Source organism: Natrix helvetica (assembly GCF_964273705.1).
Source record: "Natrix helvetica genome assembly, chromosome: 3".
In the NCBI taxonomy this organism is placed as follows: Eukaryota; Metazoa; Chordata; class Lepidosauria; order Squamata; family Natricidae; genus Natrix; species Natrix helvetica.
In genome coordinates, this window is record NC_138549.1 from 99,537,048 (window position 1) to 99,562,490 (window position 25,443).

Genomic DNA, 25,443 nt, shown 5'->3' on the forward strand with positions numbered 1-25,443 from the left:
CAGAGGATGAGACGGATAGATAGTGTCATCGATTCAGTGAATGAGAATTTGGGCAACCTCTGGGAAATGTGGAGGATGGGAGCCTGGCCAGTAGTGGGATTTAAATTTTTTTTACTACTGGTTCTGTGGGAGTGGCTTGGTGGGGATGGCAGGAGAAGGTTACTACAAAGCCCAGATTCTCTCCCAATTAGCTGGGACTTAGGAGGCAGAGAATAGATGGGGATGGGGCCAGTTAGAGGTGGTAATTACCGATTCTACAAACTACTCAAAATGTCCACTATTGATTCTCCAGATCTGGTCAGAACCTGCTGAATACCACCTCTGGGCCTGGGATACTGTAGTCCATGGGGTCAAAAGAGTCAAACATGACTTAGTTTGACTTAAACAACAATAGCAAAGACATACAGCTAAGATAAAATATATTGGATTTAAGGGGAAAAAATCTTTGTAAAACTCTTGGCCTGTCTGATTCTTTATGTTGTTAGTGGCTTTCCAGGGATGCCCAATAAAATGTTTCTCATTTTTCAACTGGAAAAACCAAGGACTGAATATAATTTCTCTGCACATGGGCTATGCTTTACCATAATCTTGTCATTTGCATCCAATAGAGAAACTCTTAATTCAGTTTGATTGGATGATACCTTCAAAACAACTTTGTTCTCCTTTGTTCTCCTGTCCATTTACTTCCAACTTCTCCATAACATTTAAGAGATTATGCATTTCAAAATACAATACAAATTCACATGGGGCATTTATGCAGGAGAAAAAAATAAGTCAGGAATTGCCTGCATGTGAGATACTTCTCCTAACATGAATTCATGTCTTCTCATTACTTCAACTTGTATCCTACATGGAGAGATAAAATAGATTACATCAATAGGAATGCTTGCCAAGGGAGGAAAATAGAAAGAGCTTTGGCTCCTAGCCTGTGGCAGCTGTTTTGGTTTCTTTTACATTCATGGCTGGGGGATCCATACCCACCTGTTGAGCTTAATAAAAGAAGCTTGAGATACAATAAGACACACACAGCTGTGAGTATGAAAGATCAGAATGCAGCTAAATGTGTCAAAATAAAGAATTCTCCAAGCTGATGTCAACACTCATTTGCATCCTTACTTCTGACTCCATTTTTTCTAGGTTGTAGATTTCGTTCAACAAAGTGGTTTCTCTTTGTCTCCATGACTGTGTATAAATACACATGCACAGAGCTCAATTTAGAAGAGAGCCAGCAAATTAAGCTATTTCCCCAAAGAATCAGACATTAATGGTTATACTTCCATTCACTTTGCAGACTGGTTCTGACTATTTTTCTAGTGAAGTCACTGTGAATATAATGACAAACATATTGTAGGCAGAGGTGGTATTCAGCTGGTTCTGACCAGTTCTGGAGAACCACTAGCAGAAATTTTGAGTAGTTCTGAGAACCAATAAATACCACCTCTGAATGGCCCCACCCCTATCTATTCTCTGCCTCTCGAGTCCCAGCTAATCGGGAGACAATGGGGATTTTGCAGTAACCTTCCCCTGGAGTGGGGTGGGAAGGGAGATTTTACAATATCCTTCCCCTGCCACGCCCACCAAGCCAAGCCACACCCACCATGCCACACCCACAGAACTGGTAGTAAAATTTTTGAAACCCACCACTTCTATGTTAGCTATCTCATAGTAACTGTGTCTTCAATAAAAAGTCACACTATTTTTTTTAAAAAAAAACCTAAAATCTGACATACAAGCAAAACCCTAAATGTACCTGGGAACTTCCATATTACGCAGTACATCAGTTTTATAATTTGCAACAGCCAAGATATTGATTCTGAGGAGAAATTGTACTGCTTGTAATTGTGATTTTATTTGAATGTAATTAACAAATCATGTGTTTTGTTGAAAACCTTTACTTTCAAAAAGCATTAGATACCTTCTATTAGCATCAAAAAGCATTAAATACCTTATGTGGTACACATAACTCATTTGATGTTAGCTGATTTTTTTTAAAAAAAAATAGTGGGTCAGTGACAAGGGGCACAAATAAATCAAATTATTTTTATACAAAAAGTTCATCATCACCAGAGGAGGAATCAGGAACTTTTTTGTGATAGAAAATATCCAGTGATGCCATTGGGTAATCAGCTGAGAGTTTAATTCCCAAAAATTAAAACTACATTTGGGAATGCTTTTGGATACAAAGATCATTCATTGTGACCCCTTGCTAGTGGTAGGCACTACTCTGATACTTATTCCATATTTCCAGGCTCAGAACACAGTTTTCTGTTCATGACTGACTTTAATATGTCATTTGTTATTTGGTCCCAAAGAGAACAATTGAACTCACAGATAAAAGCGTCCATTGATTAAAGCATTGTTTCCTATGAAATAGATCACCAGGCTAGGCTAGCATATAGGACAACAGGTAATTTAGAGCACTGGAAGAAAGCAACTATCAAATGTGCCCAACTACATAAGCATGCATGTAAAAGTATGTTTATTTCAAACCACTTTGCTTCAAAATCCATAATAATAACATTTTTATTTGGCCTCTTCTGCCTCATTCGGGGAACTCAGCATGGATCATATATGGGTAGAGCACTGATTTCTGTATGGTATCCAGTATTCAGGCTTGTTTATGGAGGTTTCTGAATTAACGATTAAAAACTAGATTAGCCTGTCTCAGTACTATCTTTATGTCTATGATGAATCTGAAAGTCAAATTTCTCCCTTTTCCCTAGTAATTGATTTACAATTACTAGCTTTTTCTGTTGTTGTGAACTACCTAAAACTAGTAACTATAAAGTATAAACAAACTATAAAATATAATATTTTATATTTCAATATAGTATATTAACTAACTAACTAACTAACTAACTATATATGTATGGTATGCCCAAATATGGGAGGGAACACACTACTCCCCTTTTCTGTCTATCGGCTCACTACAGGAGACCATCCAGGCAGAAAACCATATTTTTAATGTTGCCTTTTTATATTTGTGTTGAATTTGTGCTGATAAATAAATAATTTTATTTATATTTTTATTTATTTATCAGCACAAATACAACAGACACACACACACACACACAAATATATATATTTCTTTTCGTAGATTTTCACGGGTGTAGGTATGCTGGTTTTGTTGTATTCGGGTCTTTTCCCATGCAAGATTGAGATCGTCTTGGCAACGTTTCGGCGAGGTCTCACTTGCCATCTTCAGGCTGGTATTTTCAGCTTAAAGCGTGGTCGGAGCTGCCGTCTTTCTATAAATCTTGGTGTGTGTGTGTGGAGTGCTGGCTTTGTTTCAGTAAGTGGATTGATTGGCGGTGTGGTTGTATCATGATTGGTAGATTGGTGCTGATTGGTGCTGGCTGGGTGTCCATTGTTGTTTTGTGTTGTAACGGCCTGGGTGGTGGATGAGGCTCGTTTGTTGACTAGGGCTGGTTTCCAGATGTCTGGTAGGCAGGAGGTATTGTCACGTTTATTCATGTTGTGGGGGTGTTTCTCTATTTCGATAGCTTCCATAATTATTCTCTTGTTGAAGTGTTCAGTTTTGGAGATTAATTTGGTTCCTTCGAAATTAATTTCATGTCCTGTAGCTTTAAGCTGCTGGAAAAGGGAGGAAGTTTTTTTCTTTTTTTCTTACTGTGTTCTTGTGTTCTGCGATGCGTGTATTTATTCTCCTGTTTGTCCTATGTATTTTGCAGGGCAGATTTTGCATGGTATTTGGTAGACTCCTTGGTTTTCTAGCTGGATTTTGTCTTTGGGGTTTCTTAAGATGTTGGCTATTTTTTTGGTCAGTGTTGAAGGCTGTCTTGATATTGTGTTTGTGGAGAAATTTGCTGACTTCATATGTGGTGCCTTTGATGTAAGGGAGGAGGGCGATGCCGTTGCCCTTTCTGTGTCTTCGTTTTTGGGGGGAGTCTCCCTTTGGATTAGGTTGGTAATTGTTTTTCTTTGGAATCCGTTGGAGATTAATATGTTTGTGAGAGTGTGTAATTCAGTTTTCAGGTGGTCTTTGTCAACCAGGCGTTTGGTTCTGGAGATGAGGGTCTTGGCTACAGAGTTGATCTGTGCAGGGTGGTGATGGGATTGTGCGTTTAAGTAGCAGTTGGTGTGTGCTTTTTTCCGGTAGATGGTGTGTCCTATGGAGCCATTGGGTTTTTTGTAGATTTGGACATCCAGAAATGGAAGTTGGTTGTTTGCTTCTATTTCCATTGTGAATTGTATTTTGGGGTGTAGGCTGTTGAGATGTGTGAGGAAGTTGTCCAGTTTTTCTTTCCGGTGTGGCCAAATCACGAAAGTGTCATCAACATATCTAAGCCAGATTTTGGGTTTGTGTTCAGATTTATCTAAGGCGTTAGTTTCAAAATGTTCCATGTATACTTTTGTGATGACGGGTGAGAGGGGTGATCCCATGGGTGCTCCTTCTATCTGTTTGTATCTTTGCCCATTATGGATGAAGTATGTGTAGGTTAGGCAGTGGTTGGTCAGGTCCAGGAAGTGTTTAGGGGGGTTGTGTTTGTTGCCCAGTTCAGCCAAACTGGTAGTGGTATGATGGCCTGTGTCACTGGAAATAGCAGCAATCCAGGCCTGCCATGCCCCCGAACCAGTTCCCTGGTCACTGTCACCGCCATCTTGCTTTGGAGTTCTGTGCATGGACAGAACAATTTTAATTGAACTGCACAGGCATGCATGAGTGAACCAGTAGTAAAGCCAGCCAGAATCCTCCCCTAATCATGTTCTCCAGAATGCAAAGAATAGGCATGGAAATATCAGTTTGGACATGATTCTTTATTACCTAGGACTAATAGGTTTGATCATTTAGATAACTAGATTCTGGATCATAATTTCTTTTCCAAAGGTTTGAAAATGAAAACGTAATGTAATATATTCATGGAAAGTTGCAGTGGCTCTTAGGGCTAGCCTCTAAGTAGCAAAACCCATATAAACAAAACATAATTGATGCTTGTGGGAACATAATTTTTAACTCCCATTTTTATTTAATAACTAATAGGGCTCAGGAGAATGAACTGGATTCTTTATGGTAGTGCTGTTGGGCCTCGGTGTTTCCTTATTTGATGGATAATTGCCAGTCGTCTCTCATTGATTCATATTCTCTCTCTCTCTCTCTCTCTCTCTCTCTCTCTCTCCCTCCCTCCCTCCCTCCCTCCCTCCCTCCCTCCCTCCTGTCCTTCTACAATGTTGCTATCTGGATTTGACTGACTCATTATTTAACAAATTCCTTGCATCTTTGGTTCAAATACAGCAGCTACAAGAAGTGATACTGAAAAACAAGAACACTCAGAATAAATAGAAGTATGAGAAAACAGGGGGGAGAGATTATTTCAGCTGAAATTGGTACAAACATATCAAAGAACACCCTGCATGGTCAAATTATCTTCAATACTCCCTACAGCAAGGAGGTTTTGCAAAGTTCTGGCAACATAAAGCCTTTCAATGCCAGGTCAAACTGAAAATTCTCAGCTGAAGAGGTGGGCTGTACATAAATGAGTTCCAGTTTTGAAAATCTACATCATTCATTTGCTTTCTGCCTTTAAGCACAAGTCCTGCTGAGCTTAACACTTTCCTTTATTTGCTTGGTAGGCCAGCTTAACTTTACTCATAATAGCCATTATGGAAACGTTAACATTTCAAGGTTGAGGCAGGAGACCAATGACTTGCTTGTATATCAATAGGATAGTATAATGTTGGGAATTATTTCAGTATGTGGACACACAGAAACAAAGTTCCTTTGGATTACTAAGAGCTGAGATCAGAGGTGGGTTGCTACCGGTTTGCACCGGTTCGAATGAACTAGTAGTGGAAATTGGGACTGAGTTGCCAAACTGGTAGGGATGGCAGGCTGGTCACATCCCCAAACCGGTTCCTCGGTTGCCATTGCCGTCTTCTTTTTTACCAATGTTTTCATGTTCTGTGCATGCTCAGAACAATTTGCAGTCAACTGCACATGCGCAAAGTGCACGTGAAGCAAACTGGCAGCAACCCACTGCTGGCTGAGATGCTATGAGAAAGGCCCTTCACTTTAGCCTGTTGCCCCAGTATCAACTTTGTTGGGAATATACTATATTTACGTACACTCATAAACACAAGTCATCACCATAATCTCTCAGTGAAATTCATAGAGGTTAATGTGCAATTATTGTATCAGGAAAAGTAGGACCTTAGGTGGTGGCTCAGGGGCTAAGATGCTGAGCTTGTCAGTTGAAAGTTTGTTGGTTCGAATCCTTAGCACTGCGTAACAGAGTGAGCTCCTGTTACTTGTCCCAGCTTCTGCCAACCTAGCAGTTCAAAAGCAAGTAAAAATGCAAGTAGAAAAGTAGGGACCACCTTTTGTGGGAAGGTCACAGAGTTCCGTGTATCTTCGGCATTTAGTCATGCCGGCCACATGACCAAAGAGATGTCTTCGGACAGTGCTGGCTCTTCGGCTTTGAAATAGAGATGAGCACCGACTCCTAGAGTCGGAAATGACTAGCATATATGTGCAAGGGGTACCTTTACCTTTAGGCTTAAAATAATTAAAATGAAATAAAGTAACAGAGGTCAATGAAGTTATTTTAAGAAATTAACATCCGCATATATCTCAATTTCTACCCCTATAGCAGTAGACTAGCAATAGGATTAGAAGGGTAGTATGGAGGAATTTAAACCTTTGTCCTATGAAAAATCATATTTGTAAGATGACTGTTGTCTCTGTGTATCTGTTCTTTAGTATAGTTTGTTGTTTTTATATGAGCCCAGTGAAATCCAGGAACCTTAATTAAATGAAGATTTATTCAAATCCTTTAGATTCCAAGGAGTTTGCTCTAAGCATGGCTAAAGCTGGTTCTATTACATTCATGCAATTAACATTACATTTCATTTAACCCTCCGTTAGCTATTTCTTATCTCTACAATAGCAGTATAGCAGTACAGTTCTGTTGGCTTGAAGAAAAGCAGTTATCTGATCATTGACTATTCTGGTGCTATCTAACCTTGCTACAGTATCACCCTCCTGATCCATACCCACTGTCTGGAGGATTCGTCAACTTTAAATTGGCCTCAACAGGAATAGAAAAAACAATGATACACATTTGATATTATTTTTACCTAGTTAGACAGAGACACAGTCAAAGTACAGATTGTTTTGAAGAGAAAATTCATAATTATTATTTTTTATTCATTCTCTCAAAAGTAACTGTGATCCAAGCTAGATTCTGGAAGAGACAACAGAAAGCCTAATCTTCCCTGTTCCCCACACACATTATTTATACATCCGTGTCAACAATATAAACATCTGTACAACTCCAATAATACATACACATTTTCCATGCTTTTTCAATTTAAAAAAATATTTTTAAAAATTGTAATGTTAGTCACAGTAGTCAAAGCAACAAGTACCTTCTATTTATCTATTTGTGATTTGCTCACCACCACAACTTCAACGGCTAACTCAAAACAGAGTGTTCGTGCACGCATTACCTTTACTTGGCTTTTGGTGTTAGATTTTTATGACTGTTTCGTACAGGGTTGTTAAACTCCTCACCTGTGGGCTGGATGGGGTCCCGTGCTGGCCACATCCACGCCTGTTTTAGCAAAAAGATGAAAAGTCCCGATATGTCACAAGTCACTACCATGACAACATGACTTTGACACCCGTGGTTTATTATAACATAAATATTCTAAGTACAGTGCAACCAAATAAATTCCTTATAAAACATATACTAAATCAATTTATCAACCTATTATTTTATGATAGTGATAATCAAAGTGTTTAAAACTATGCAAGATGATAATAATTTGTTCAGGCTATTCCTGTGTTTCCTCCCAAACCTGAAAGCTCCCTTTATTTTCCACACAACAATAACCCAATACAGTTAGTCCTCAACGTATGACCACAACTGAGCCCAAAATTAAGTGAGACATTTGTTAAGTGAAGTTTTCCTCATTTTATGATCTTTTTTGCAGCAGTTGTTAAGTGAATCACTGTGGTTGACAAGTTAGTAACCCGGTTGTTAAATGAATCTAGCTTCCCTGTTGACTTTGCTTGTCAGAAGGTTGCAAAAGGGGATGATGTGACCCTGGGATACAGAAACAGTCATAAATATGAAACAGTTGCCAAGCATCTGAATTTTGATGACATGATCATGCGATGCTGGAAAGGGGGTAACTGAAAAACGGTTATAAATCACTTTTCTCAGTGCCATTGTAACTTTGAAAGGCCATTAAATGAGCTGTTGTAAGTCGAGGATTAACTGTAGGTTTTTGATGCCTTTACCTATGGGTGGTTTAAAGATTTAGTTAATTAATTAAATAATTAAATGACCAAAGTTGAGGGAGAATGATTAATGCCTTCAAATTCTATGTGTCAGCCCTCGGGATGCCATCCAGGGGGACCCTGTCCATCACCATACTCACCATGCAATGCTGCCACATTGATGTTGCCTCTCTGATGTCGATTGAGCCTGTAGCTGCATGTGGCTCTTCTACCCGGGTGCAACTGCCTCCTCTGATGTAATTCTTCTACTCGGGTGCAACTGCCTACTCTGATGTAACTCTTTTGCTCAGATGCTGTTAACCAGGAAAGAGTCTATGATGACACTGAGTGGGGTGTGGCTGGAGGTGTGGGTCATGGTGATTGGTGATGGTGGGTGGATGTCATCTGGGTGGATTTGTGGGTGGAGCTGGGTGGGGTAATGGTATATATATATATGGGTGATGGGAACTTGGTTAGAACTGACTTGGATTTGATTACCTTTGTATCATTGTCATTTAGTGCTGGTTATCATGTAGTTTGTTAGATAGAGATAAAGGTTTTTCACCAAACAAACTGAATCTCTGTTTGTATGCAACATGAACGCCGGAACGTGACACTATGGCTTATGGTAGACGTCAAACAGATTCTCTGCAATTCTAATCCAACATTTTTCACACTACACCGCCCTATGGAATTGGGCTATAAAATTTATTCTGTATTGGAACTTTCTAAAAAGTGGGCAGTTTGGTGAGGTGGTTATTTTACTGAGCATGTTGCAAGAAGAGTCCCCCCCCCATTTATTATATTTCTGTTAGTTAGAGAACTGTGTCAGTGTGCTCAGCCTGGCTAAGGCCATCTGGGAGGCTTCAGGGTTGCCAAACAGATCACGCTCTCCCTATTACAATCTTGTAAAATAGGTTGCATCCTAAGCGGAGGAAAAAGCAGTAGAAGTAGGAGCAGCATCTAGTACATGAGATGTTGGATGGAGGCTTGAGAAGGAGAAAAGGTGGGAACATAGGATAAGTGTTGTTGAGTCAGAACATGGCGGGAAAGCGAGATATGGTAAGAAAGATGACAGGCTTGGTGAAGAATATGCTAAGTACAGGTTGAAGACAGAGGTGTATCAAAGGGGTTGAAAAGAAAAACCACAGAGAAAAGTGAGAAAATGGAAAGTACAGAGGATCAGTAGATTATGGAAGAAAGGAGAATGGTAGAGAGGCAAGAGGAGGAATTGAAGAATGGGAGGGCAATAGAAAGGGGTAGAGATGGAGAGAAGGTTGGAGGAAGTGTAAAATCTGCCGGGATGCTCAGAGATTGCCACTGTCTCTTGGGAAAAAAAAATCAGCCACTCCAGACATTTTAGCACATATACCAATATTAGTCTGTAAAAATTACACTTACTGTAACGTTACACTTTGTTGTTACATTTTATTTTTAAGCTAAATAGATTTATTATTTAAAAATCATCACTGTTCTCCTTTCTTTAACTACATGCCTTTTGGTTTTTTAGAGTCTTCATACTTTTTGTTGACTAACTAGTTATTAGCCAATAAGTAGCTTTGTTTCTGGTACCCACCCATCTCCAGTTTTGTTAGGACTATGAGATATGAAAAAGGGTGCCTCCCTGCCACCTTGGGTCTTCTGTCAGTACCATTGTTGGGGAACTTGGATTGGAAGAGGCATCTATATGTTAGCAAGTTCAGCAATACGTTGCCAGACATTGCTGCTTCCCATCCTATGTTGTCCCATTGCACTTGCTTTCTGGAGAGAAAAGGGAAAGCGGGAATTATCTATTATGTGTGTGAACAAATAAGAACATATATTTGATTCAAATAACATTGGTAATGTTATGTTTAAGCTTTCAAAAAAAGCTTTTGATAGTTCCTCACTAAAACATATTGGTTATGTTTACTAAAGGTGATGAAGTAGACAAGTCTTCTCATATGTAGATAAGTAATTCAATAAAGGATAGGAAAGACTGTGTAGGAGTAAATGGACAATGAGATTTCATATTAATTCCAAAGTAGGATAGTACTTAAGCAGCGATAAGTACAAAATAGTACTTATCACTATTTGCTTTTCTTTCTCTGTAGACAAAATGAAGGAAAGGGTTGCAATCATTTTGTATGAGGACACAGAGCAACGGAATATCTTTATAAAATTAAAGCTTTTTTTCTAAGAGAAATGTTAATGTTTTAAAAAGAAAAACATTTCGATTATATATGCAACCTATTTTTTTATAGTTCAGTGATTCTTAATAGGGAGATTACCTCAAGGGAGTAATTTGGACATATCCTGGATCTAATTTTGCTCCCGGTTTGGCCTGGATCGGGCGAACCAGTAGTAGCAGTGTCGGAAGGCTCCGCCCACCAACCAATCGCTTCTATGCATGTGCAGAAGCGTCGTGTTCAAGCGCACGCAAACTGGTAGTAAAAAATTGGCCACCACTGGTCTAATGGAGCACATGCAATTTTTTGTTTGTGAGTTGAGGATCGAGTTTAGGAGCGCTGCTGCTGCAAAGCTTGTGCAAAACAATAAAGTTTTGGTTTTGTTTTGCTTCGGCTTTATGGGGTTAATGACATTATTTGGGATCAGGAAAAGGAGTAATTAAGTCAAACAGAATTACTGTTCTAGGTATATTTTGTAAATTTTTAGTTCAGGTTTTAAGGCTCTTTCATATGTTATTTTATAAATAATTTTAACAGCTAATTTCACAGCAGTCCATCTCAAGTCAACCACCAGGTTGGTGTAATGATTAAGGCACTGGGCCAGAAATGGGAAGACTCTGAATTTTAGTTTTGCTTTAGAGAGAATGCTAGTTAGATGACCTGGGCCAATCTCAACCCTAGGAAATAATCTTAGTCCACTCTATCTTTTGACTCTAGGAAGAAAGCAATGGCAAACCACTTCTGAAATTTTACCAAACATTTCAAGCACTAACCCAGGCAATTAGTAGGAATCAGTAATGACTTTGAAGGCATACATCTGAAGTGCTCATCTAGGTTTGGAGGAACTTCCAACCTGGTATTTTATTAGCATCCACATTTTAAAACTGGTTCTGCTTTATTTGTATGTCATATGATTGAAATCCAGATAACCTTTTGGAAAGTAACAGCTGAGGCTGGACTGAATTGCTAGTGAAATTATTGTATCTTTTAAAAAATATATACAGATCAGCCCTTCACAAGCTGTTGATTATGGGATGCAAAGTTATAAACTACAGGAATAATTTTTGGTAGTGCTGGAGTTTACATTCATTACTATTGCAGGGTTAGTCAAGAATGCCCCATTTAAAAGTACTTCAGCTGGCTTTTTCATTAACCACAGTTTTGTTGCATAGAAATAATAAAATTATTACCACTTTTTAATCCTAAAGTACCAACCTTACAAACAACAAAGAAAAGAGAGAATATGTTTTTACCTGAGGCAAAACATTTATGATTAGAGAGTCATCTTTAATAGCTCTTGTTCCAAAAGATCAGACTTTTAGTAATAGACCTCTTTTCAAGATATCTTATTATAACTCTATGGAGTGCTACTTGCCATCAGCATTTTAATTTTGGCATGTATCAAGAAAACAACACATTGCCCTATGATAATAAGTTGCTCGGTCCCAAACTAAAAACCGTTGTAGTGGTTTTGATCAAGGAATACTTAAGCTAGCATCTCAGCTATATTCATCCACCTTTCTTTCATTATTTTTTGTGTGTGTTTCAAAATATATTGCCATAGTTCAAAAGAAAAGTTTCCCCAAAGATGCCTTACAAACATTTTTAAAAACTATATATAAATACTCTAACTAAAGAACTGCTGAATAATAGCATGTCTAGTAGAGCTCTTCAAAATTCTCAAGAGGCTTGGGAAATTCTAAAAAATGAGATTATAAAAGTCCAGTTAACACAATACCACTGAGAAAGAAAAGCAAGAGGTCTCAGACAAAACCAGCATGGTTGTATAAATAACTCTCTGATAAACTAAGAGACAAAAGGGACCAGTATAAAAAATGGAAAGAGGGACACATAACTAAAGCAGAATACCAGCAAATATCCAGAAGGATAAAGTCAGGAAAGCTAATGCTCAGAATGAATAAATGTCAAAAATAAAAAAGGGTTTCTTTCAACAGGTGAAATACAAGGGGGAAAAAAGTCAAGGAAACAATTGGTCCACTAATGGGAAAAGATGACAATGAGTTCACAGGTAGCAGGGAGAAAACAGAACTGATTAATTCATTTTTTGCATCTGTGTTTATGCGAAAGGAAAAAAAAATAGCCCAACCTATCAAAAGTGGTACCATAGAAGGCAGAATAGGAATACAAATCAAAATAGGCAAGAAAGTGGCAAGATTAATATCTATCTATCCACTCTAGATGAATTCAAATCATGTGGGCCAGATAGATTCCATCCAGAGTACTGAAAGAGCTGGCACTGAGGTATTTCCTCATTGTTCTGAGAGCATTGAAAGATTTTGTTCAGTGATTCCAAGATTACAAGTGGTTCCAAGATCACATCTGATCACTGAACAAAATCTTTCAATGCCACCAGAGCACTGAGGAAATACCTGAGCGCTGGAAAATAGCTGATGTAGTTCCAACCTTCAAGAAGAGGAATAAAATAAAAATAAAATATAGACCAATCAGTCTGAGAATCCCTGGGAAAATCTTGGAAAAGATAATCAAGCAGGAGATTTGCAAGCACCTAGAAATGAGCAAAGCGATTATTAGAAGCTAGTAAAACGATAGATTTAATAAGTAACATAGTTACTTAAAACCAGCAAAATGGGTGCTTGACCGAAGTAAGATGATTAAAAGCTTTGCAATCTAAATATAAATACATATATATAAATCTATATAAATCTTGTGCACCTTTGCCGTTCAGTCATGCCCACCACATGACCATGGAGACGTCTTTGGACAGCGCTGGCTCTTCGGCTTTCAAACGGAGATGAGCCCCGCCCCCTAGAGTCAGGAATGACTAGCACATATGTGCTTTACTTTATATAAATCTCAATAAATCCATTAATCTAAATCTAAATCTAAAAAGAAATGGTTAGTGATTCAATTGTAAGAAGTGTTAATTTAGGAAAGGATGTGGAGGTTTTGAAAGAGGTGAGGTATCTGCCTGATGCTACTGTAAAGAGGTTCATTGTTAAGTAGTGAAGAATGTTAGTCAGGACTGTAATGTTGATGTTGTTATGCATCTTGGCACTAATGACCTACTCAAAAAAGATATACTTTCTGTGCAGAAATATTTCCAGAGGGTAGGGCAGGAATTTAGGAGGACAGGATATAGTCCAGTGGTGGGTTGCAGGCAGTACGTCCCGGTATGGGAGTATCAGAGCCTGCCTGGAACACTGGATACTGTTCCGGTACAGTGCTCCAGAGGGCTCACCCACCTGCTCGACCTCCTTACCCGTCTTTTAAGTCTTCGGCGCTTCCGCGCATGCACACAGCACATACAGAGCCTGCGCAATTCTCCGCTGAGCAGCTGGAGCATCGCGGAGGCTCACGGAGGTGCTAAGTTGCATGCAGGTGCTGTGTGCATGTGCACACATCCATGTGGATGCTTCCGGGCCCATTCCAATTGTACCGGTTGGAACTGGTATAGTCTTACTTTTTCAGAGTTTCAGCTGTATATAAGGAGCAAAAAAGGAAAAGGCCAGCATATAGAGGTGTTCGATGTGTGGTCAAAGGAGAAGAGGAAGGGGGGGGGGGCAACCTATTCTCCAAAGCACTGAAGGAAGAACAAGAAGCAATGGATGTAAAACAAACAAGAAGAGAGAACTGAGAACTAAGGAAAATTTTCTGACAGAACAATTAATCAGCGGAACAACTTGCCTCCAGAAGTCGTGGGCGCTCCAACACTAGAGATTTTTAAGAAATAATTGGACAGCCAACATTTCATTGGTCTGAAATGGCATAGAGTTTCCTGCCTGAGCAGGAGGTTGAATTTGAAGACCTCCAGGGTCCCTTCCAACTTTGTTATTCTGTAAATGGCGGAAAAAATCAACAGGAGATAATAAATATCTTTCCTTAGACCTCTAGAATTAATAAGTAGATGCTAAACAAATTTCTCTGGTGACGGTCTTCCAAGATATAAAGTGATAAACTTTATGTGCCTATATAGCATTACTCGGATGTTAGTGCTAGCCTAGAAATCAAGAGACTGTGAGTTCAAATCCCATCTTAAATATGAAAGCTGCCGGGTGAAATTTCTCTAAGCTCAAACCACCTCACAGGGTTGTTGTTATGGAGAGAAAAGGAGGATGGAGGAAGAAGGAATATTGTGTATGTTCACAGTCTTGAATTACTTATAAAGTAATGAAGGTGGGATACATTTTTAATACATTTTTAAAAGCCCCACCTCTATGCTGATGTGTCTTTCCTGTCCTCTCCAGTTAGTCAATGGTGCCCTGCCTAACTACATACTGGCTAGAATATAGGGTATTTTAACTTATTATGAACAAATGATTATAAAATATTAACAGAATGGAGGCAATCATCTAGAGTTTAAACAGTCTGTTCAAACTAAACAATCACAGAAATAATAACAAAAATCTAGAAGTCCAGAAAACACATTTATTAAATATGTTAGCATCTAATATGTTAGACTCTTGTTAATTGAATGAATTGCCCTTATTTATATAATATGAAATAAAGCTATGTAGCCCAGGTCAGTGCCTATTAAATCAGACAATTAGAAATAATCATTAAAGGCACAAATGTTCAAAATACCCTCTGATTCCTCACATGTAGAAATGAAAGGATGCCAGTGTTTTCACTTGATGCAGATAAGCGTAAATCTGATTTATTTTAGTTCTGCTTTGCAAGATAGAGTTCTTCTGTCACAGTTATGTTTGGATTTTTAAAGTTAACCATTCAGTCATAAATTATCTGTTCAAAGGAAGAAGGTGGTTATTTACTTTGAAATATATGATTTGGTTTAGGCTCTTGAGCATTTTTTCCTTCTTTTTTCGTCCTTCTTCTTTGTTCAGCCTAAAATGCCTTTTACAGCAGTATAGAGCTTGCAGCAAAAGTTGATTTAATCTTGTAGTATTTCTGGGAATGACCATGTGAGAAATCAGTTGGTGTCCTGACCAACTGATATATTTTCATATTAGATGTTTCTGTGGACACTAGATGGACTTTATTCATCCCACTATGGATCTCCTAAGGGATATAAAATAAATCTGCCCGCAGGATACATAGCAACTCTCCTTTTCACCTCCGCATCATTGTCCACATAAACAAATAACTAACCCATTTTTTTTTCAGATGGATAAAAAAATTACATAATCACATCTTAGTTTTCCTTCCTATCTTTATAGGCCTTGAAAACGAACATTTAAATGGTTCAGAAAACCGTCTCACAAAAGAAATACTTTCAATTACTCTAATTATTATTTGGTCCTGATTGTTTGTATGTTCTTTTCATCAGTCTGATCATCCACTTGGGGATTTTTCTCTTATGTCCCTTTCCTCACTATCTTCTTGAACTGATGACATTGTTAATGTTTTCTAGAAAAGTCCTTGCAGCAACAACAGCAATTCAAAGAAGTGATCGGGCTTCCTCCTCTGCCGAACTATAAAAGCCACAAGACCGAAAGCAGTCAAGGAGGTGACTTTACCTTCCTTGGCTATGAGTTGTTGTTCTTTTTTTAAAGCAGGAGCCATTTATTTCTGCCTTCTCGGCAGGAGAGGAAAGTGACTTTTGAAAGCTGGTTTTTTGTGTGACTTTTGAAAGCTGGTTTCCATTCTGCAAGAAATGCATCCCGTCTCAAGGATAAGAGAGTGAAATGACCACCGCTCCTTCTCTGTGGCTCTCCCTGGTGGGTGGTCTCATTTGTGAGAGTCTATCCTTCCCTTTCCATTGATAGAGTAGGGGATACTTTGAATATTAAGGCTGAAAAATGTGATCGTTTGTTAAATAAAGGTCAGCTTTAACTTGATTCCATAGCCAGAACGAATAGATCTTAAACAACTGGGATCTTTTTTTCCCTTGGGATATTTTTGGGATATCCAGTAATTTATCAATGTCTTTTTTCCCTTTTAAACCTGATTCTCATATGTAAATGTATTTGCAACTGTGTTTGGGAGTTTATAGGCACCTGCAGCTATAAAATATCCTTAAGACTTAACTATGATTTGCAAAATACTCCTTCATAAATAAATATCCACAAGTCAAGCAGTTATTAAAGGTATTGCCATCTAAGCTTCCTATATATCCCCTTACCCTACCTCTTTTTTTAGTAACATTTTAGAGAGGGCAATGAGATGACTACATTCATCCTCATGATCAATGTGTCTCAGGACAGACTGTGCCAGCCTCAGAAAACTGACATGCTCTAAAACCATATCAGGAGCTCGGAGTGATTTGCTTAGAATTACTATGATTATATCTTCAGAGCTGCTTATGAGCCTTTGAGAGCACTGAGGGATTCGAGCAGCCTAATCTTGCATAAGCTCCATTCCCTGAATATTACACTGTCTTTTTTTAATTCTCTGCTGGAAAATGAATGTGGACGACAAAAGGAAGTGATGCTTGGATGACAAAGGGATGTGAATATTTGGGAAATGTTGCAGAAATGCTGTCTTATGATTGACACAGGGAGAGGGAAGACAAAGGTTCCTTGAATCTTTGTAAAATGTCTGATGTTTTACCCAATTCTGAACAGAAGTGAGGCGGTTCAGAATCAGGATCAGTTTTATGAACTGAATGCAGGCACATTCATCCCTCAAATTCAGCCTCTGAATGAATTGTATTCATCTGCTGAGATGGTAAAGGTTCATATTGAATATACGAAGTCCAGATATTATGATGCCTGATGATTTAATACATTTTGGTGGAAGGATGTCATTAGGCAGCAGAAGCATTGAAGGTATGGCTTTGAAGATAGTTAAGCATCTGAGTGGGTCCAGAGATATTTCACGAGAAGAATACTCCACTCCTCTGCTCCCAGTAGAATCCCTTATGCCACCAGGCTTGAAATTTTGGGCTTGGAAAACTTGGAACTACGCCACCTGTGATCTGACCTAAGCATAGTACACAAAATTGTCTGCTACAATGTCCTACCTTTCAATGACTACTTCAGCTTCAACCTCAATAATACATAGGCAAACAATAGCCACATTAACACAATAGCGTGACATCAGGATTATTTCCAATCTCCGCTCCTTCCGTGTACAGCTGAAGACCCACCTCTTTCAATTATCTGGCCTGGCTCAACCGTAAATTTTTTCTTATTCCTCCTGACAGTCCTTTTAAATTTTTTAAATTTTAAATTTTAAATTGTGTTATTATAATTGGGGTATTTTAACGGTGATTTTTAACTGTCTAATGTGATGTAACTTGTTACCTCCTCCGTGCATGTATGTCCTTGTATATATGTATGTTTATGTGTTTGTATATATGTTTTATGTTTTATATGTTCTATTGTACGCCGCCCCGAGTCCTATCTGGAAAGGGAGCGGCTAATAAATTCAAATTTATTATTATTATTAATAGATACAAACTCAAGGTAAACTGCTCCAAACTCGACTGCAGAAAATGCAACTTCAGCAACAGAGTAGTCAATGCCTGGAACACTCTACCTGATTGTTACATCCTCAAACCCCCACAGCTTCAACCTCAAACTGTCTATCTTGGACCTCACCCCATTTCTAAGAGGTCCGTAAATGGGGTGTGAATAAGCACACCAGTGTGTTTACCATCCCTGTCCTACTGTCCCATTTATTTGTACTTATTTCCTTTGTTCATGTGCATGTTTATACTTATACTTGTTATCTTGTATATGTTTAACAAACCAAATAAAATAAAAATAACAAAACGTAAAGAACAAGATTTTCCCCTCCTTTCCAGGTACAGAGGCTAACCATGCCACGGCAGCTGGATTTTACCAACTGTCAAATTGGCGAGTAACCGGCTAACCTTGAGAGGGAAGAGAAAGGTCACATGGTTACACAATCCTGATGTCTGTCGTAACATCACATTCCTTCTTTCTCAGGATCTGCCAAAGAAACAGCCTTTTCACTCAGCTTAATTGGAGCTTCAAGCCTGGTTGTTTTGAAACAGATTGTACCAGTGGCAAAGAAGAACTCACTAGCAAAATTGGACATATTATATTCCAGCGGTTGAGATGCCGCTACTTGTTTGCTCTTTAGGTGTTATTTCCTTTGCCGAGAGGTTAGAAATGAATTGATTAAAGATCATCATTTATTAGACTTGTTCATATCACAGCCTCTTCAACAAGGCCAGTCAACCCACAGTTAATGATTCCAATAAAGAACTAATCAAAATTAGATAAGTATAAAATGAAATTATGTAAAAGCAATGGAAAACCAACATTAAATAACATAGTACAGCAGTATCAAAAAAACCATTGGATTCTGTGAAGACGTTTGCTGGTTTAAACCCTTATTTCATTGTTCAGGAGGGAGAAATAGAAGGCAGAGGAACAGTGATCAGTTACAGTATATCAGGCACTGCTATGAACTCATGTGCTTTCTAATGCTGAGAATATTGCCTTTTGTAATTGCAAGAAGAGTTGCCTAAAGAAAGAAGGACTGTCTGTTAAAGCCAGATGTCTATCAAATGGCAAATGGAAATGAATCATTGAACAGTAGAATTTGTACTTCCTGGTATTCCAGTGGCAATCATGAAAAGATAGCAGGCAGCGACCTTTGATGATGCCACTGCTATCAGAAAAATAGTCTGCTTTGCTAAGCAATAGCAGCCATGTAGTGCCAGCCCAGCCCTCCCAATTGTGCTGCTACTTACTACCCAACTTTAACCATTTTGTTCAGGTTACATATGTTAATGTCTGACACTCAGATCAAACTCAGATCCAGCTGACTTTGTCCATTAAATCAAACCTCTGCCACCGAGTTCTTCTAAAATAGGAATTTGCTATGTTTATTCTTAGAGACATAAGATTTTTCTCCAATTTCACATGCCTCTCTAGGGCTGCAAATAAAACTTTAGAGTATTGATTAGATCTGCTTGAAGGTAAAGTATGGCTCTAATATAGCTCCCTGTTCACTGATGACAGAACTATTCAAGACACATTTTAATAGTTGATCATGAAGGTTGACATGCGCTCTCACACATTACTTGAGAATTTGTACATTCCTAACCAAGTTCAGGAATGCAATGTAGGGTTTAGGCATTCCTCTTCCCAGAAGATGAAAAGGGTGTGACTGTGACTTCGTAAGTGTGCATTTGGCTTGAGAGAGAGAGAAGCTTTTATTGATGCAAAAAGTAGTCTTTGGTAATCATGATCGCTTGGTTAATCTTAACTTGGTTAGACTTCAGTCAAACAAGTAAACTTTGGTTCTTTGCAGAGTATTACATCCCTGATCAAGATTGGACTTCTACATCCTTATTTTTAAGGCTATTTTTTCTCCCAGAGCAGATACAAAACTACACATTTCACATTTAATCAAATCAATATGGATAGCCAAGAAATGCCAAGCTGGTTCCAAATAAATCTGAAGGACATATTGAGTGCCTTCAAATCAAAATTAGTTGGCTGAAGGGTTGTGTTCAAATTAGTGAGTCACCTTCCTTACATCCACACTTCATTTTCTTTCAGTATTTTTTTTAAAGGGATGTTTTTTTAAAAAAAAATCCTACTCCCGGAATATCATGGCATTATTTTTTTTAATGGTGCAGAAAAAGATTACATAACACGCTTGATTGATGTGTCCTCAAGCCGAGCTCATTTTTCTCCCAAAACATGAGGAGATAAAACCTACAAGTAAGCAGTAGTAACACAGTGCAGATGGGAAGCTCTAAATTATGAACAAATGATGACAAGTAAAAGATTTCACCAGATTTTTAACTCCATAGAGAGAAGTAAACCTGGCCTGCTAAGCTTTTGCAGTGTAGTCCTCATTACTCAGAATTAGATGCCTGCTGACATTGAAATGTACTCAAAGATATAACAGCAGAAGGAAATTCCCATGATCTTGAACATTTTAAGGGAGGAAGGAAGGGAGGGAGGGAGAGAGAGAGAGATGTCCATGATATTGTTATAAATCTGAAAGTTTTTTTTTCTGATCATATTATCACACTCAAATAAGAAATTATTATGCCAGCAAACTTAACATCTCCAAACACAATGCACAATAAAACTGTTCAAATGCCTCAGCAGGTTTGATCACCTTGTTAAAGAATGCAGATTGTCAACTGGAAGCAGGATACTGAAAAGCAGGGATATTGATGGATTGCTTCCATCCAATCATAAACCCTCAGTCAAAAGATGATGAATGGCTCTTTGTCTTGGAATCAAGTAAAGGGAGCAGTGCAAGGTTTTCATTTTCTCATGAGTATCTGATTATGGAGATGGTCAGGTAGACTGACATTGCTGACAATTAAGGGCTGCATTTTACTTCTTTAGTTCATTGTAATGCCAGTGGCAGCATCATAAGATGGGATCTATAAATCTTTGATGGGGGTCATCTAACTTCTTTCTACAGAGGTATTTTTTTCCCACTAGTCCCATCAACCAATAAAAACCCATCACTTTAAAAGGATGCAGTAATGTACATCAAATACATCCTGGGAGGCTGCATAGAAAGGCAGGAACCCATAAATAAGCTTCTGGAATACTAAGGCAGCTTTTATTGTACATAAAGTCACATCCAATTGGCAGATCTAATTCTTTATAGATGATAACAAATATGCGGTAGTACCTCCAAATTACTGATTCATCAGTACCCCTAAAATTCCTACTATTTTGAAAGCATCCAAATTGCAAGCTCTACCATCTATTTGTATCAGGGGTGGATTGCTGCCGGTTTTACTGCAGGATTTGCAACCCACACGCATCAGGCGTGCACTGTGCCGGCATGCATTATTCAATGTAAATTGTTCTTCATGCATGTGCACACACACAGTCACTAAAATTCCAAAATGGTGGCAGCGACCTAGGCCTGAATTCCACTACTGGTTCACCAAAACTGGGCCGAACCGGAACCACCCACCTCTGATTTGTATCTATTATGTCACATTTTGTATGTATGCCAATGTAAGTTTTTCATTTTTTAATTTGTATAAGAAATGAAAGGAAGACACCCTTGCTTCCTCTATTGTGATAGTTTAGGATTAGACTCACGGCCCACAGCCCAGATGCATCGTGTGCTAGCCACACCCATGGCCAGTTTAGCAAAGGGGGGAAAAGTCATGATACATCATGTAAAGCTGCTGTGACGATGTGAGTTTGACATCCCTGGTTTAGACAATAAAGTACCCATTAGTAAAGTAAAGACAGTTTTGGACTGTAATTGTCAGCGTTCCAAATATCATGCAGAATTAAATCATTGTCCAAGGCAAAGTTATCCTTAAAGCTCCAATTTAATAAGACAGACATGTTGGCATTATGCTATGAAATTTCAACTCTAACGTACATCCTGTGGGTTCACCCAGTTGAAAGTTCATGATCTATCCCCACACCCCACAATTCATCACATGTTCCAATCATCATCTTCCATGCTGGCATCTACACCCCTCTGCATCCGGTCAGGTGTCGAGGTGCGGAGACAAAAGATGACCTTGAGCTTCTAGGAAGAATCACAACAATACATTCCAAAAATCCTACTCCTTTCTATTCCCCCCTCCCAACTACTACACTAATGAAACACATAAGAAATTATAAGAAAGTGTGGCAGGCCAAAGATTCTTAAAGGAACCTCTGTAGGCCTGACAGTAATTACACAATCCCTTGTAATTGGCTATGCTATCTGGCGCTCATAGAAGTTGAGGTTCTAAGCACCCGAAACCAGCTGTGACCGCATCAAGAACATTCATATCAAAAGCTGGCAAAGCTAGTTGATATAGCAATAATTCCCAAGAGAAAAATAAATCAAAATCAAAATTGGGGTTGGGGAAAGACATTTTAATTAGTCTTTGCTAGCAAAAACTGGGCTGCTAACAGCAGGGTAGAGCTGATCTGATCTCTGCTGCAATTGGTATTTACCCACAGAAACTAAACCAGCTTATGGCCCGTTTTTTGTTGGCAAGCAAGGAACAGAATGACTCTCAGAGCACCTCCACATGTGCAGTGATGTCACTATATGAATCCGGCTTTACAGCAGCCTTATGAGGCAGGCAGGTAAAAAAGTGAAGTCTCTGAGGATGAGGCTTGTCATAACTTGCATTGCTTTGCACTTTAGCCCCATGGATAGCATACAGTATTCATTTTTATTAGACTAAGAAAATATGTAAAAGTCTGGTCTGAAACTGTGAATGCTCCAACACTGAAAGAAATGCAAACACGCTTGATGTCCTTACTTTCTTTTTCACCCTTAATTCAACAGACAAAATATTTTTTACTATCTCAACATTCTTTACAATCATCTTCATTTGAGGCAGTTAAATCTATTTTGTCAAGAAAAATCACCTCTATCTCTAGGATAGAAATATAAATGTCAAATAGAGAAATGGATAATAGGCATGATTATTCACGTATCAGAGGGAGAGGGAGAGAGGAGAAAGAGAGGGAGAGGGAGGGAGGGAGGGAGGGAGGGAGGGAGGGAGGGAGAGAGAGAGAGAGAGAGAGAGAGAGAGAGAGAGAGAGAGAGAGAGAGAGAGAGAGAGAGAGAGTGTTCTGGAGAACCGGTAGTGGAAATTATGAGTAGTTTGGAGAACCGGTAAATACCACCTCTGATTGGCCCCACCTCTTCTCTGCCTCCTGAGTCCCATATGATTGGGAGGGAATGGGGATTTAGCAGTAAACCTCTCCTGGAGTGGGGTTGGAATGGAGATTTTAGAGAGAGAGAGACAGAGAGACAGAGAGACAGAGAGACAGAGACAGAGACAGAGACAGAGAGAGAGAGAGAGAGAGAGAGAGAGAGAGAGAGAGAGAGAGAGAGAGAGAGAGAGAGAGAGAGAGAGAGAGAGAGAGAGAGAGAGAGAGAGATCTTCTGTTTCACCACAAAACAGAAGTGTACTTCTCTTGGGCATACAAAGCCATTCATATCTTTTCCACATTGAGAAGTGTTGCACCTGTTGAACTGCTCTGATGCAGGTGGCTGAAAAGATTCCTCTGTTTTTCAACTCACATATTCAAATATCAAGATCCAAAGCTTTTTACTATTGAGAAGCTAAAGCACATTTCTAGATACGATTCTGAGCATTTGTCTGGTTTTAGAATTTCTATAGTCCGGGAAAGCCGAAACTAAAAAAATTCAAAGGAAATGAAGGTATGGTTAAGCATGCTTTTGTTACACATATCCAGATAAATTGGGTGGGTAATTACAATCGGTTGCATTTGTGTTCAAAATATATCACAACACCATAAAGATCCAATTTTTAAGTGTCATAAACATCTAGTAATATTTTGAAGTATTGAGCGGCTTAGAAAGAAACTTAGAACACACCTTTATATTCTCAATGTATTTCTAATCATAAAACAAGAAAAAAGTAAATATGATTCAATTTGAGTGCTATTCAGTGACAACTACTACAAAGTACAAAGGACAAAATGGACAAAAATAGCTCTTGCCATTTATTTATTTGTTGAATATGCTTAAGATTAAGTTGATATCCCAGACAAATTATGCAAAAATGTCCATATACGCAGCCCCAAAGGTACCCATGATCAACTCTTAAATCTAAAATAAGTAACTTCTGTTATTGACAAATAATACCATATGAAAATCCTTTTTACTAGGTATGGAAAAATATTTCTCTGCTGAAACAATAGATCATATTTTTTTCTTTGAATGTGTACACATTTGTGTAGTAAGATAAACCATCCAGCAATCTGTGTCTAAAGTAAAAGTGCAGGAGATAACATTTTTCAATAAAAATTGCTTCCCAAATCTCCCTTGTTGGATTAGCTCATGTGCAGTTTCTATATGCAATATCCTAATATTAATTAACTACCCAGGTACCAAATCTCCTACTCTTTTAATATGCTGTGCTATTGAATAGATCTGTGTGAATCAGCCTTAATTTGATTAAAATTTGATTCAGATCCAAAGCCGACATGATTTAATTTGAGTTTACACTTTTTGAGTTTTGAGATTCAGTATGGGGGACGGGGGGACGGGACACACATACTAACCACTATAAAACAAGAACAATGAAAACAAATTCAGGTGTTTCACTCTGGGGCAGAATGTGATGGAAACCACAGAGATAACAGACTTTTTAGAGGACATTAGCTCTGTCAAGCTTCAATCACATACCTTCAAAGGTTTTAAAACATTCCCCCTAGACCTCTTTCAAGTAGAGATGGCAAAAATGCAGCACAACAACATTCCAAAACACCAACTTGTGCCGCTGAATCAAACAAAAAAACCAACAACACAATAATGGTTTTTGTTTTGTTTTGTTAAAGCAAAAATCTCAAAAACTACAAAAAGTATGTTTTTATTTTGGGGGATGCCATATGTTCAATATCACCTACTGTGGTATAGCTTTCTGTCTTAACAATGGAATTTCTCATGTGATATCATTCCACTGTCAATAACTTGTCTCTGGTCACTGAAGAAAGGAGAGGTTGAGTAGCAATTCTGGCCCACTCAGGGGAGTCCAATCTCATTTCATTGTCTGAATATTCTCAACAATCAGAAAGGCCATAATGCTGCTCAGCTACTCAGCATCTATTTATGGTCTCCATATATGGAAATGAAATTCCAACATTGAGTATTGTCTGTAGCGATCATAGATGCAGCAGAAAAGCCATCCAACCTGTGTAGTGCCTTCACTTGTCACGTTGCATGTACCTGATTCACTACATCAGAGCAATGAAGTGGAAGCACTGCTTTGATGGAATAATTCAGCAGAAGCTTCATTGAACTGAAACTTGGACTTCAGTAAAGCATTTGATAAAGTAGACCATAACACACTACTAGATAAAGTAGAAGAATGTGGGTTAGACAGCATCACCACCAGATGGATTCGTAACTGGCTGACCAACCGCACTCAATGTGTAGTCCTCAATGGAACTGCATCTATATGGAGGGAAGTATGCAGTGGAGTACCCCAAGACTCTGATTTGAGCCCAGTACTCTTCAACATCTTCATCAATGATTTGGATGAGGGAATAAATGGGGAACTCATCAAATTTTCAGATGACACCAAGCTGGCAGGAATAGCCAACACTCCAGAACATAGGCTAAAGATACAGAAGGATCTTGACAAACTTGGACGTTGGGCACTATCTAATAAAATGAAATTCAATGGTGAAAAGAGTAAGG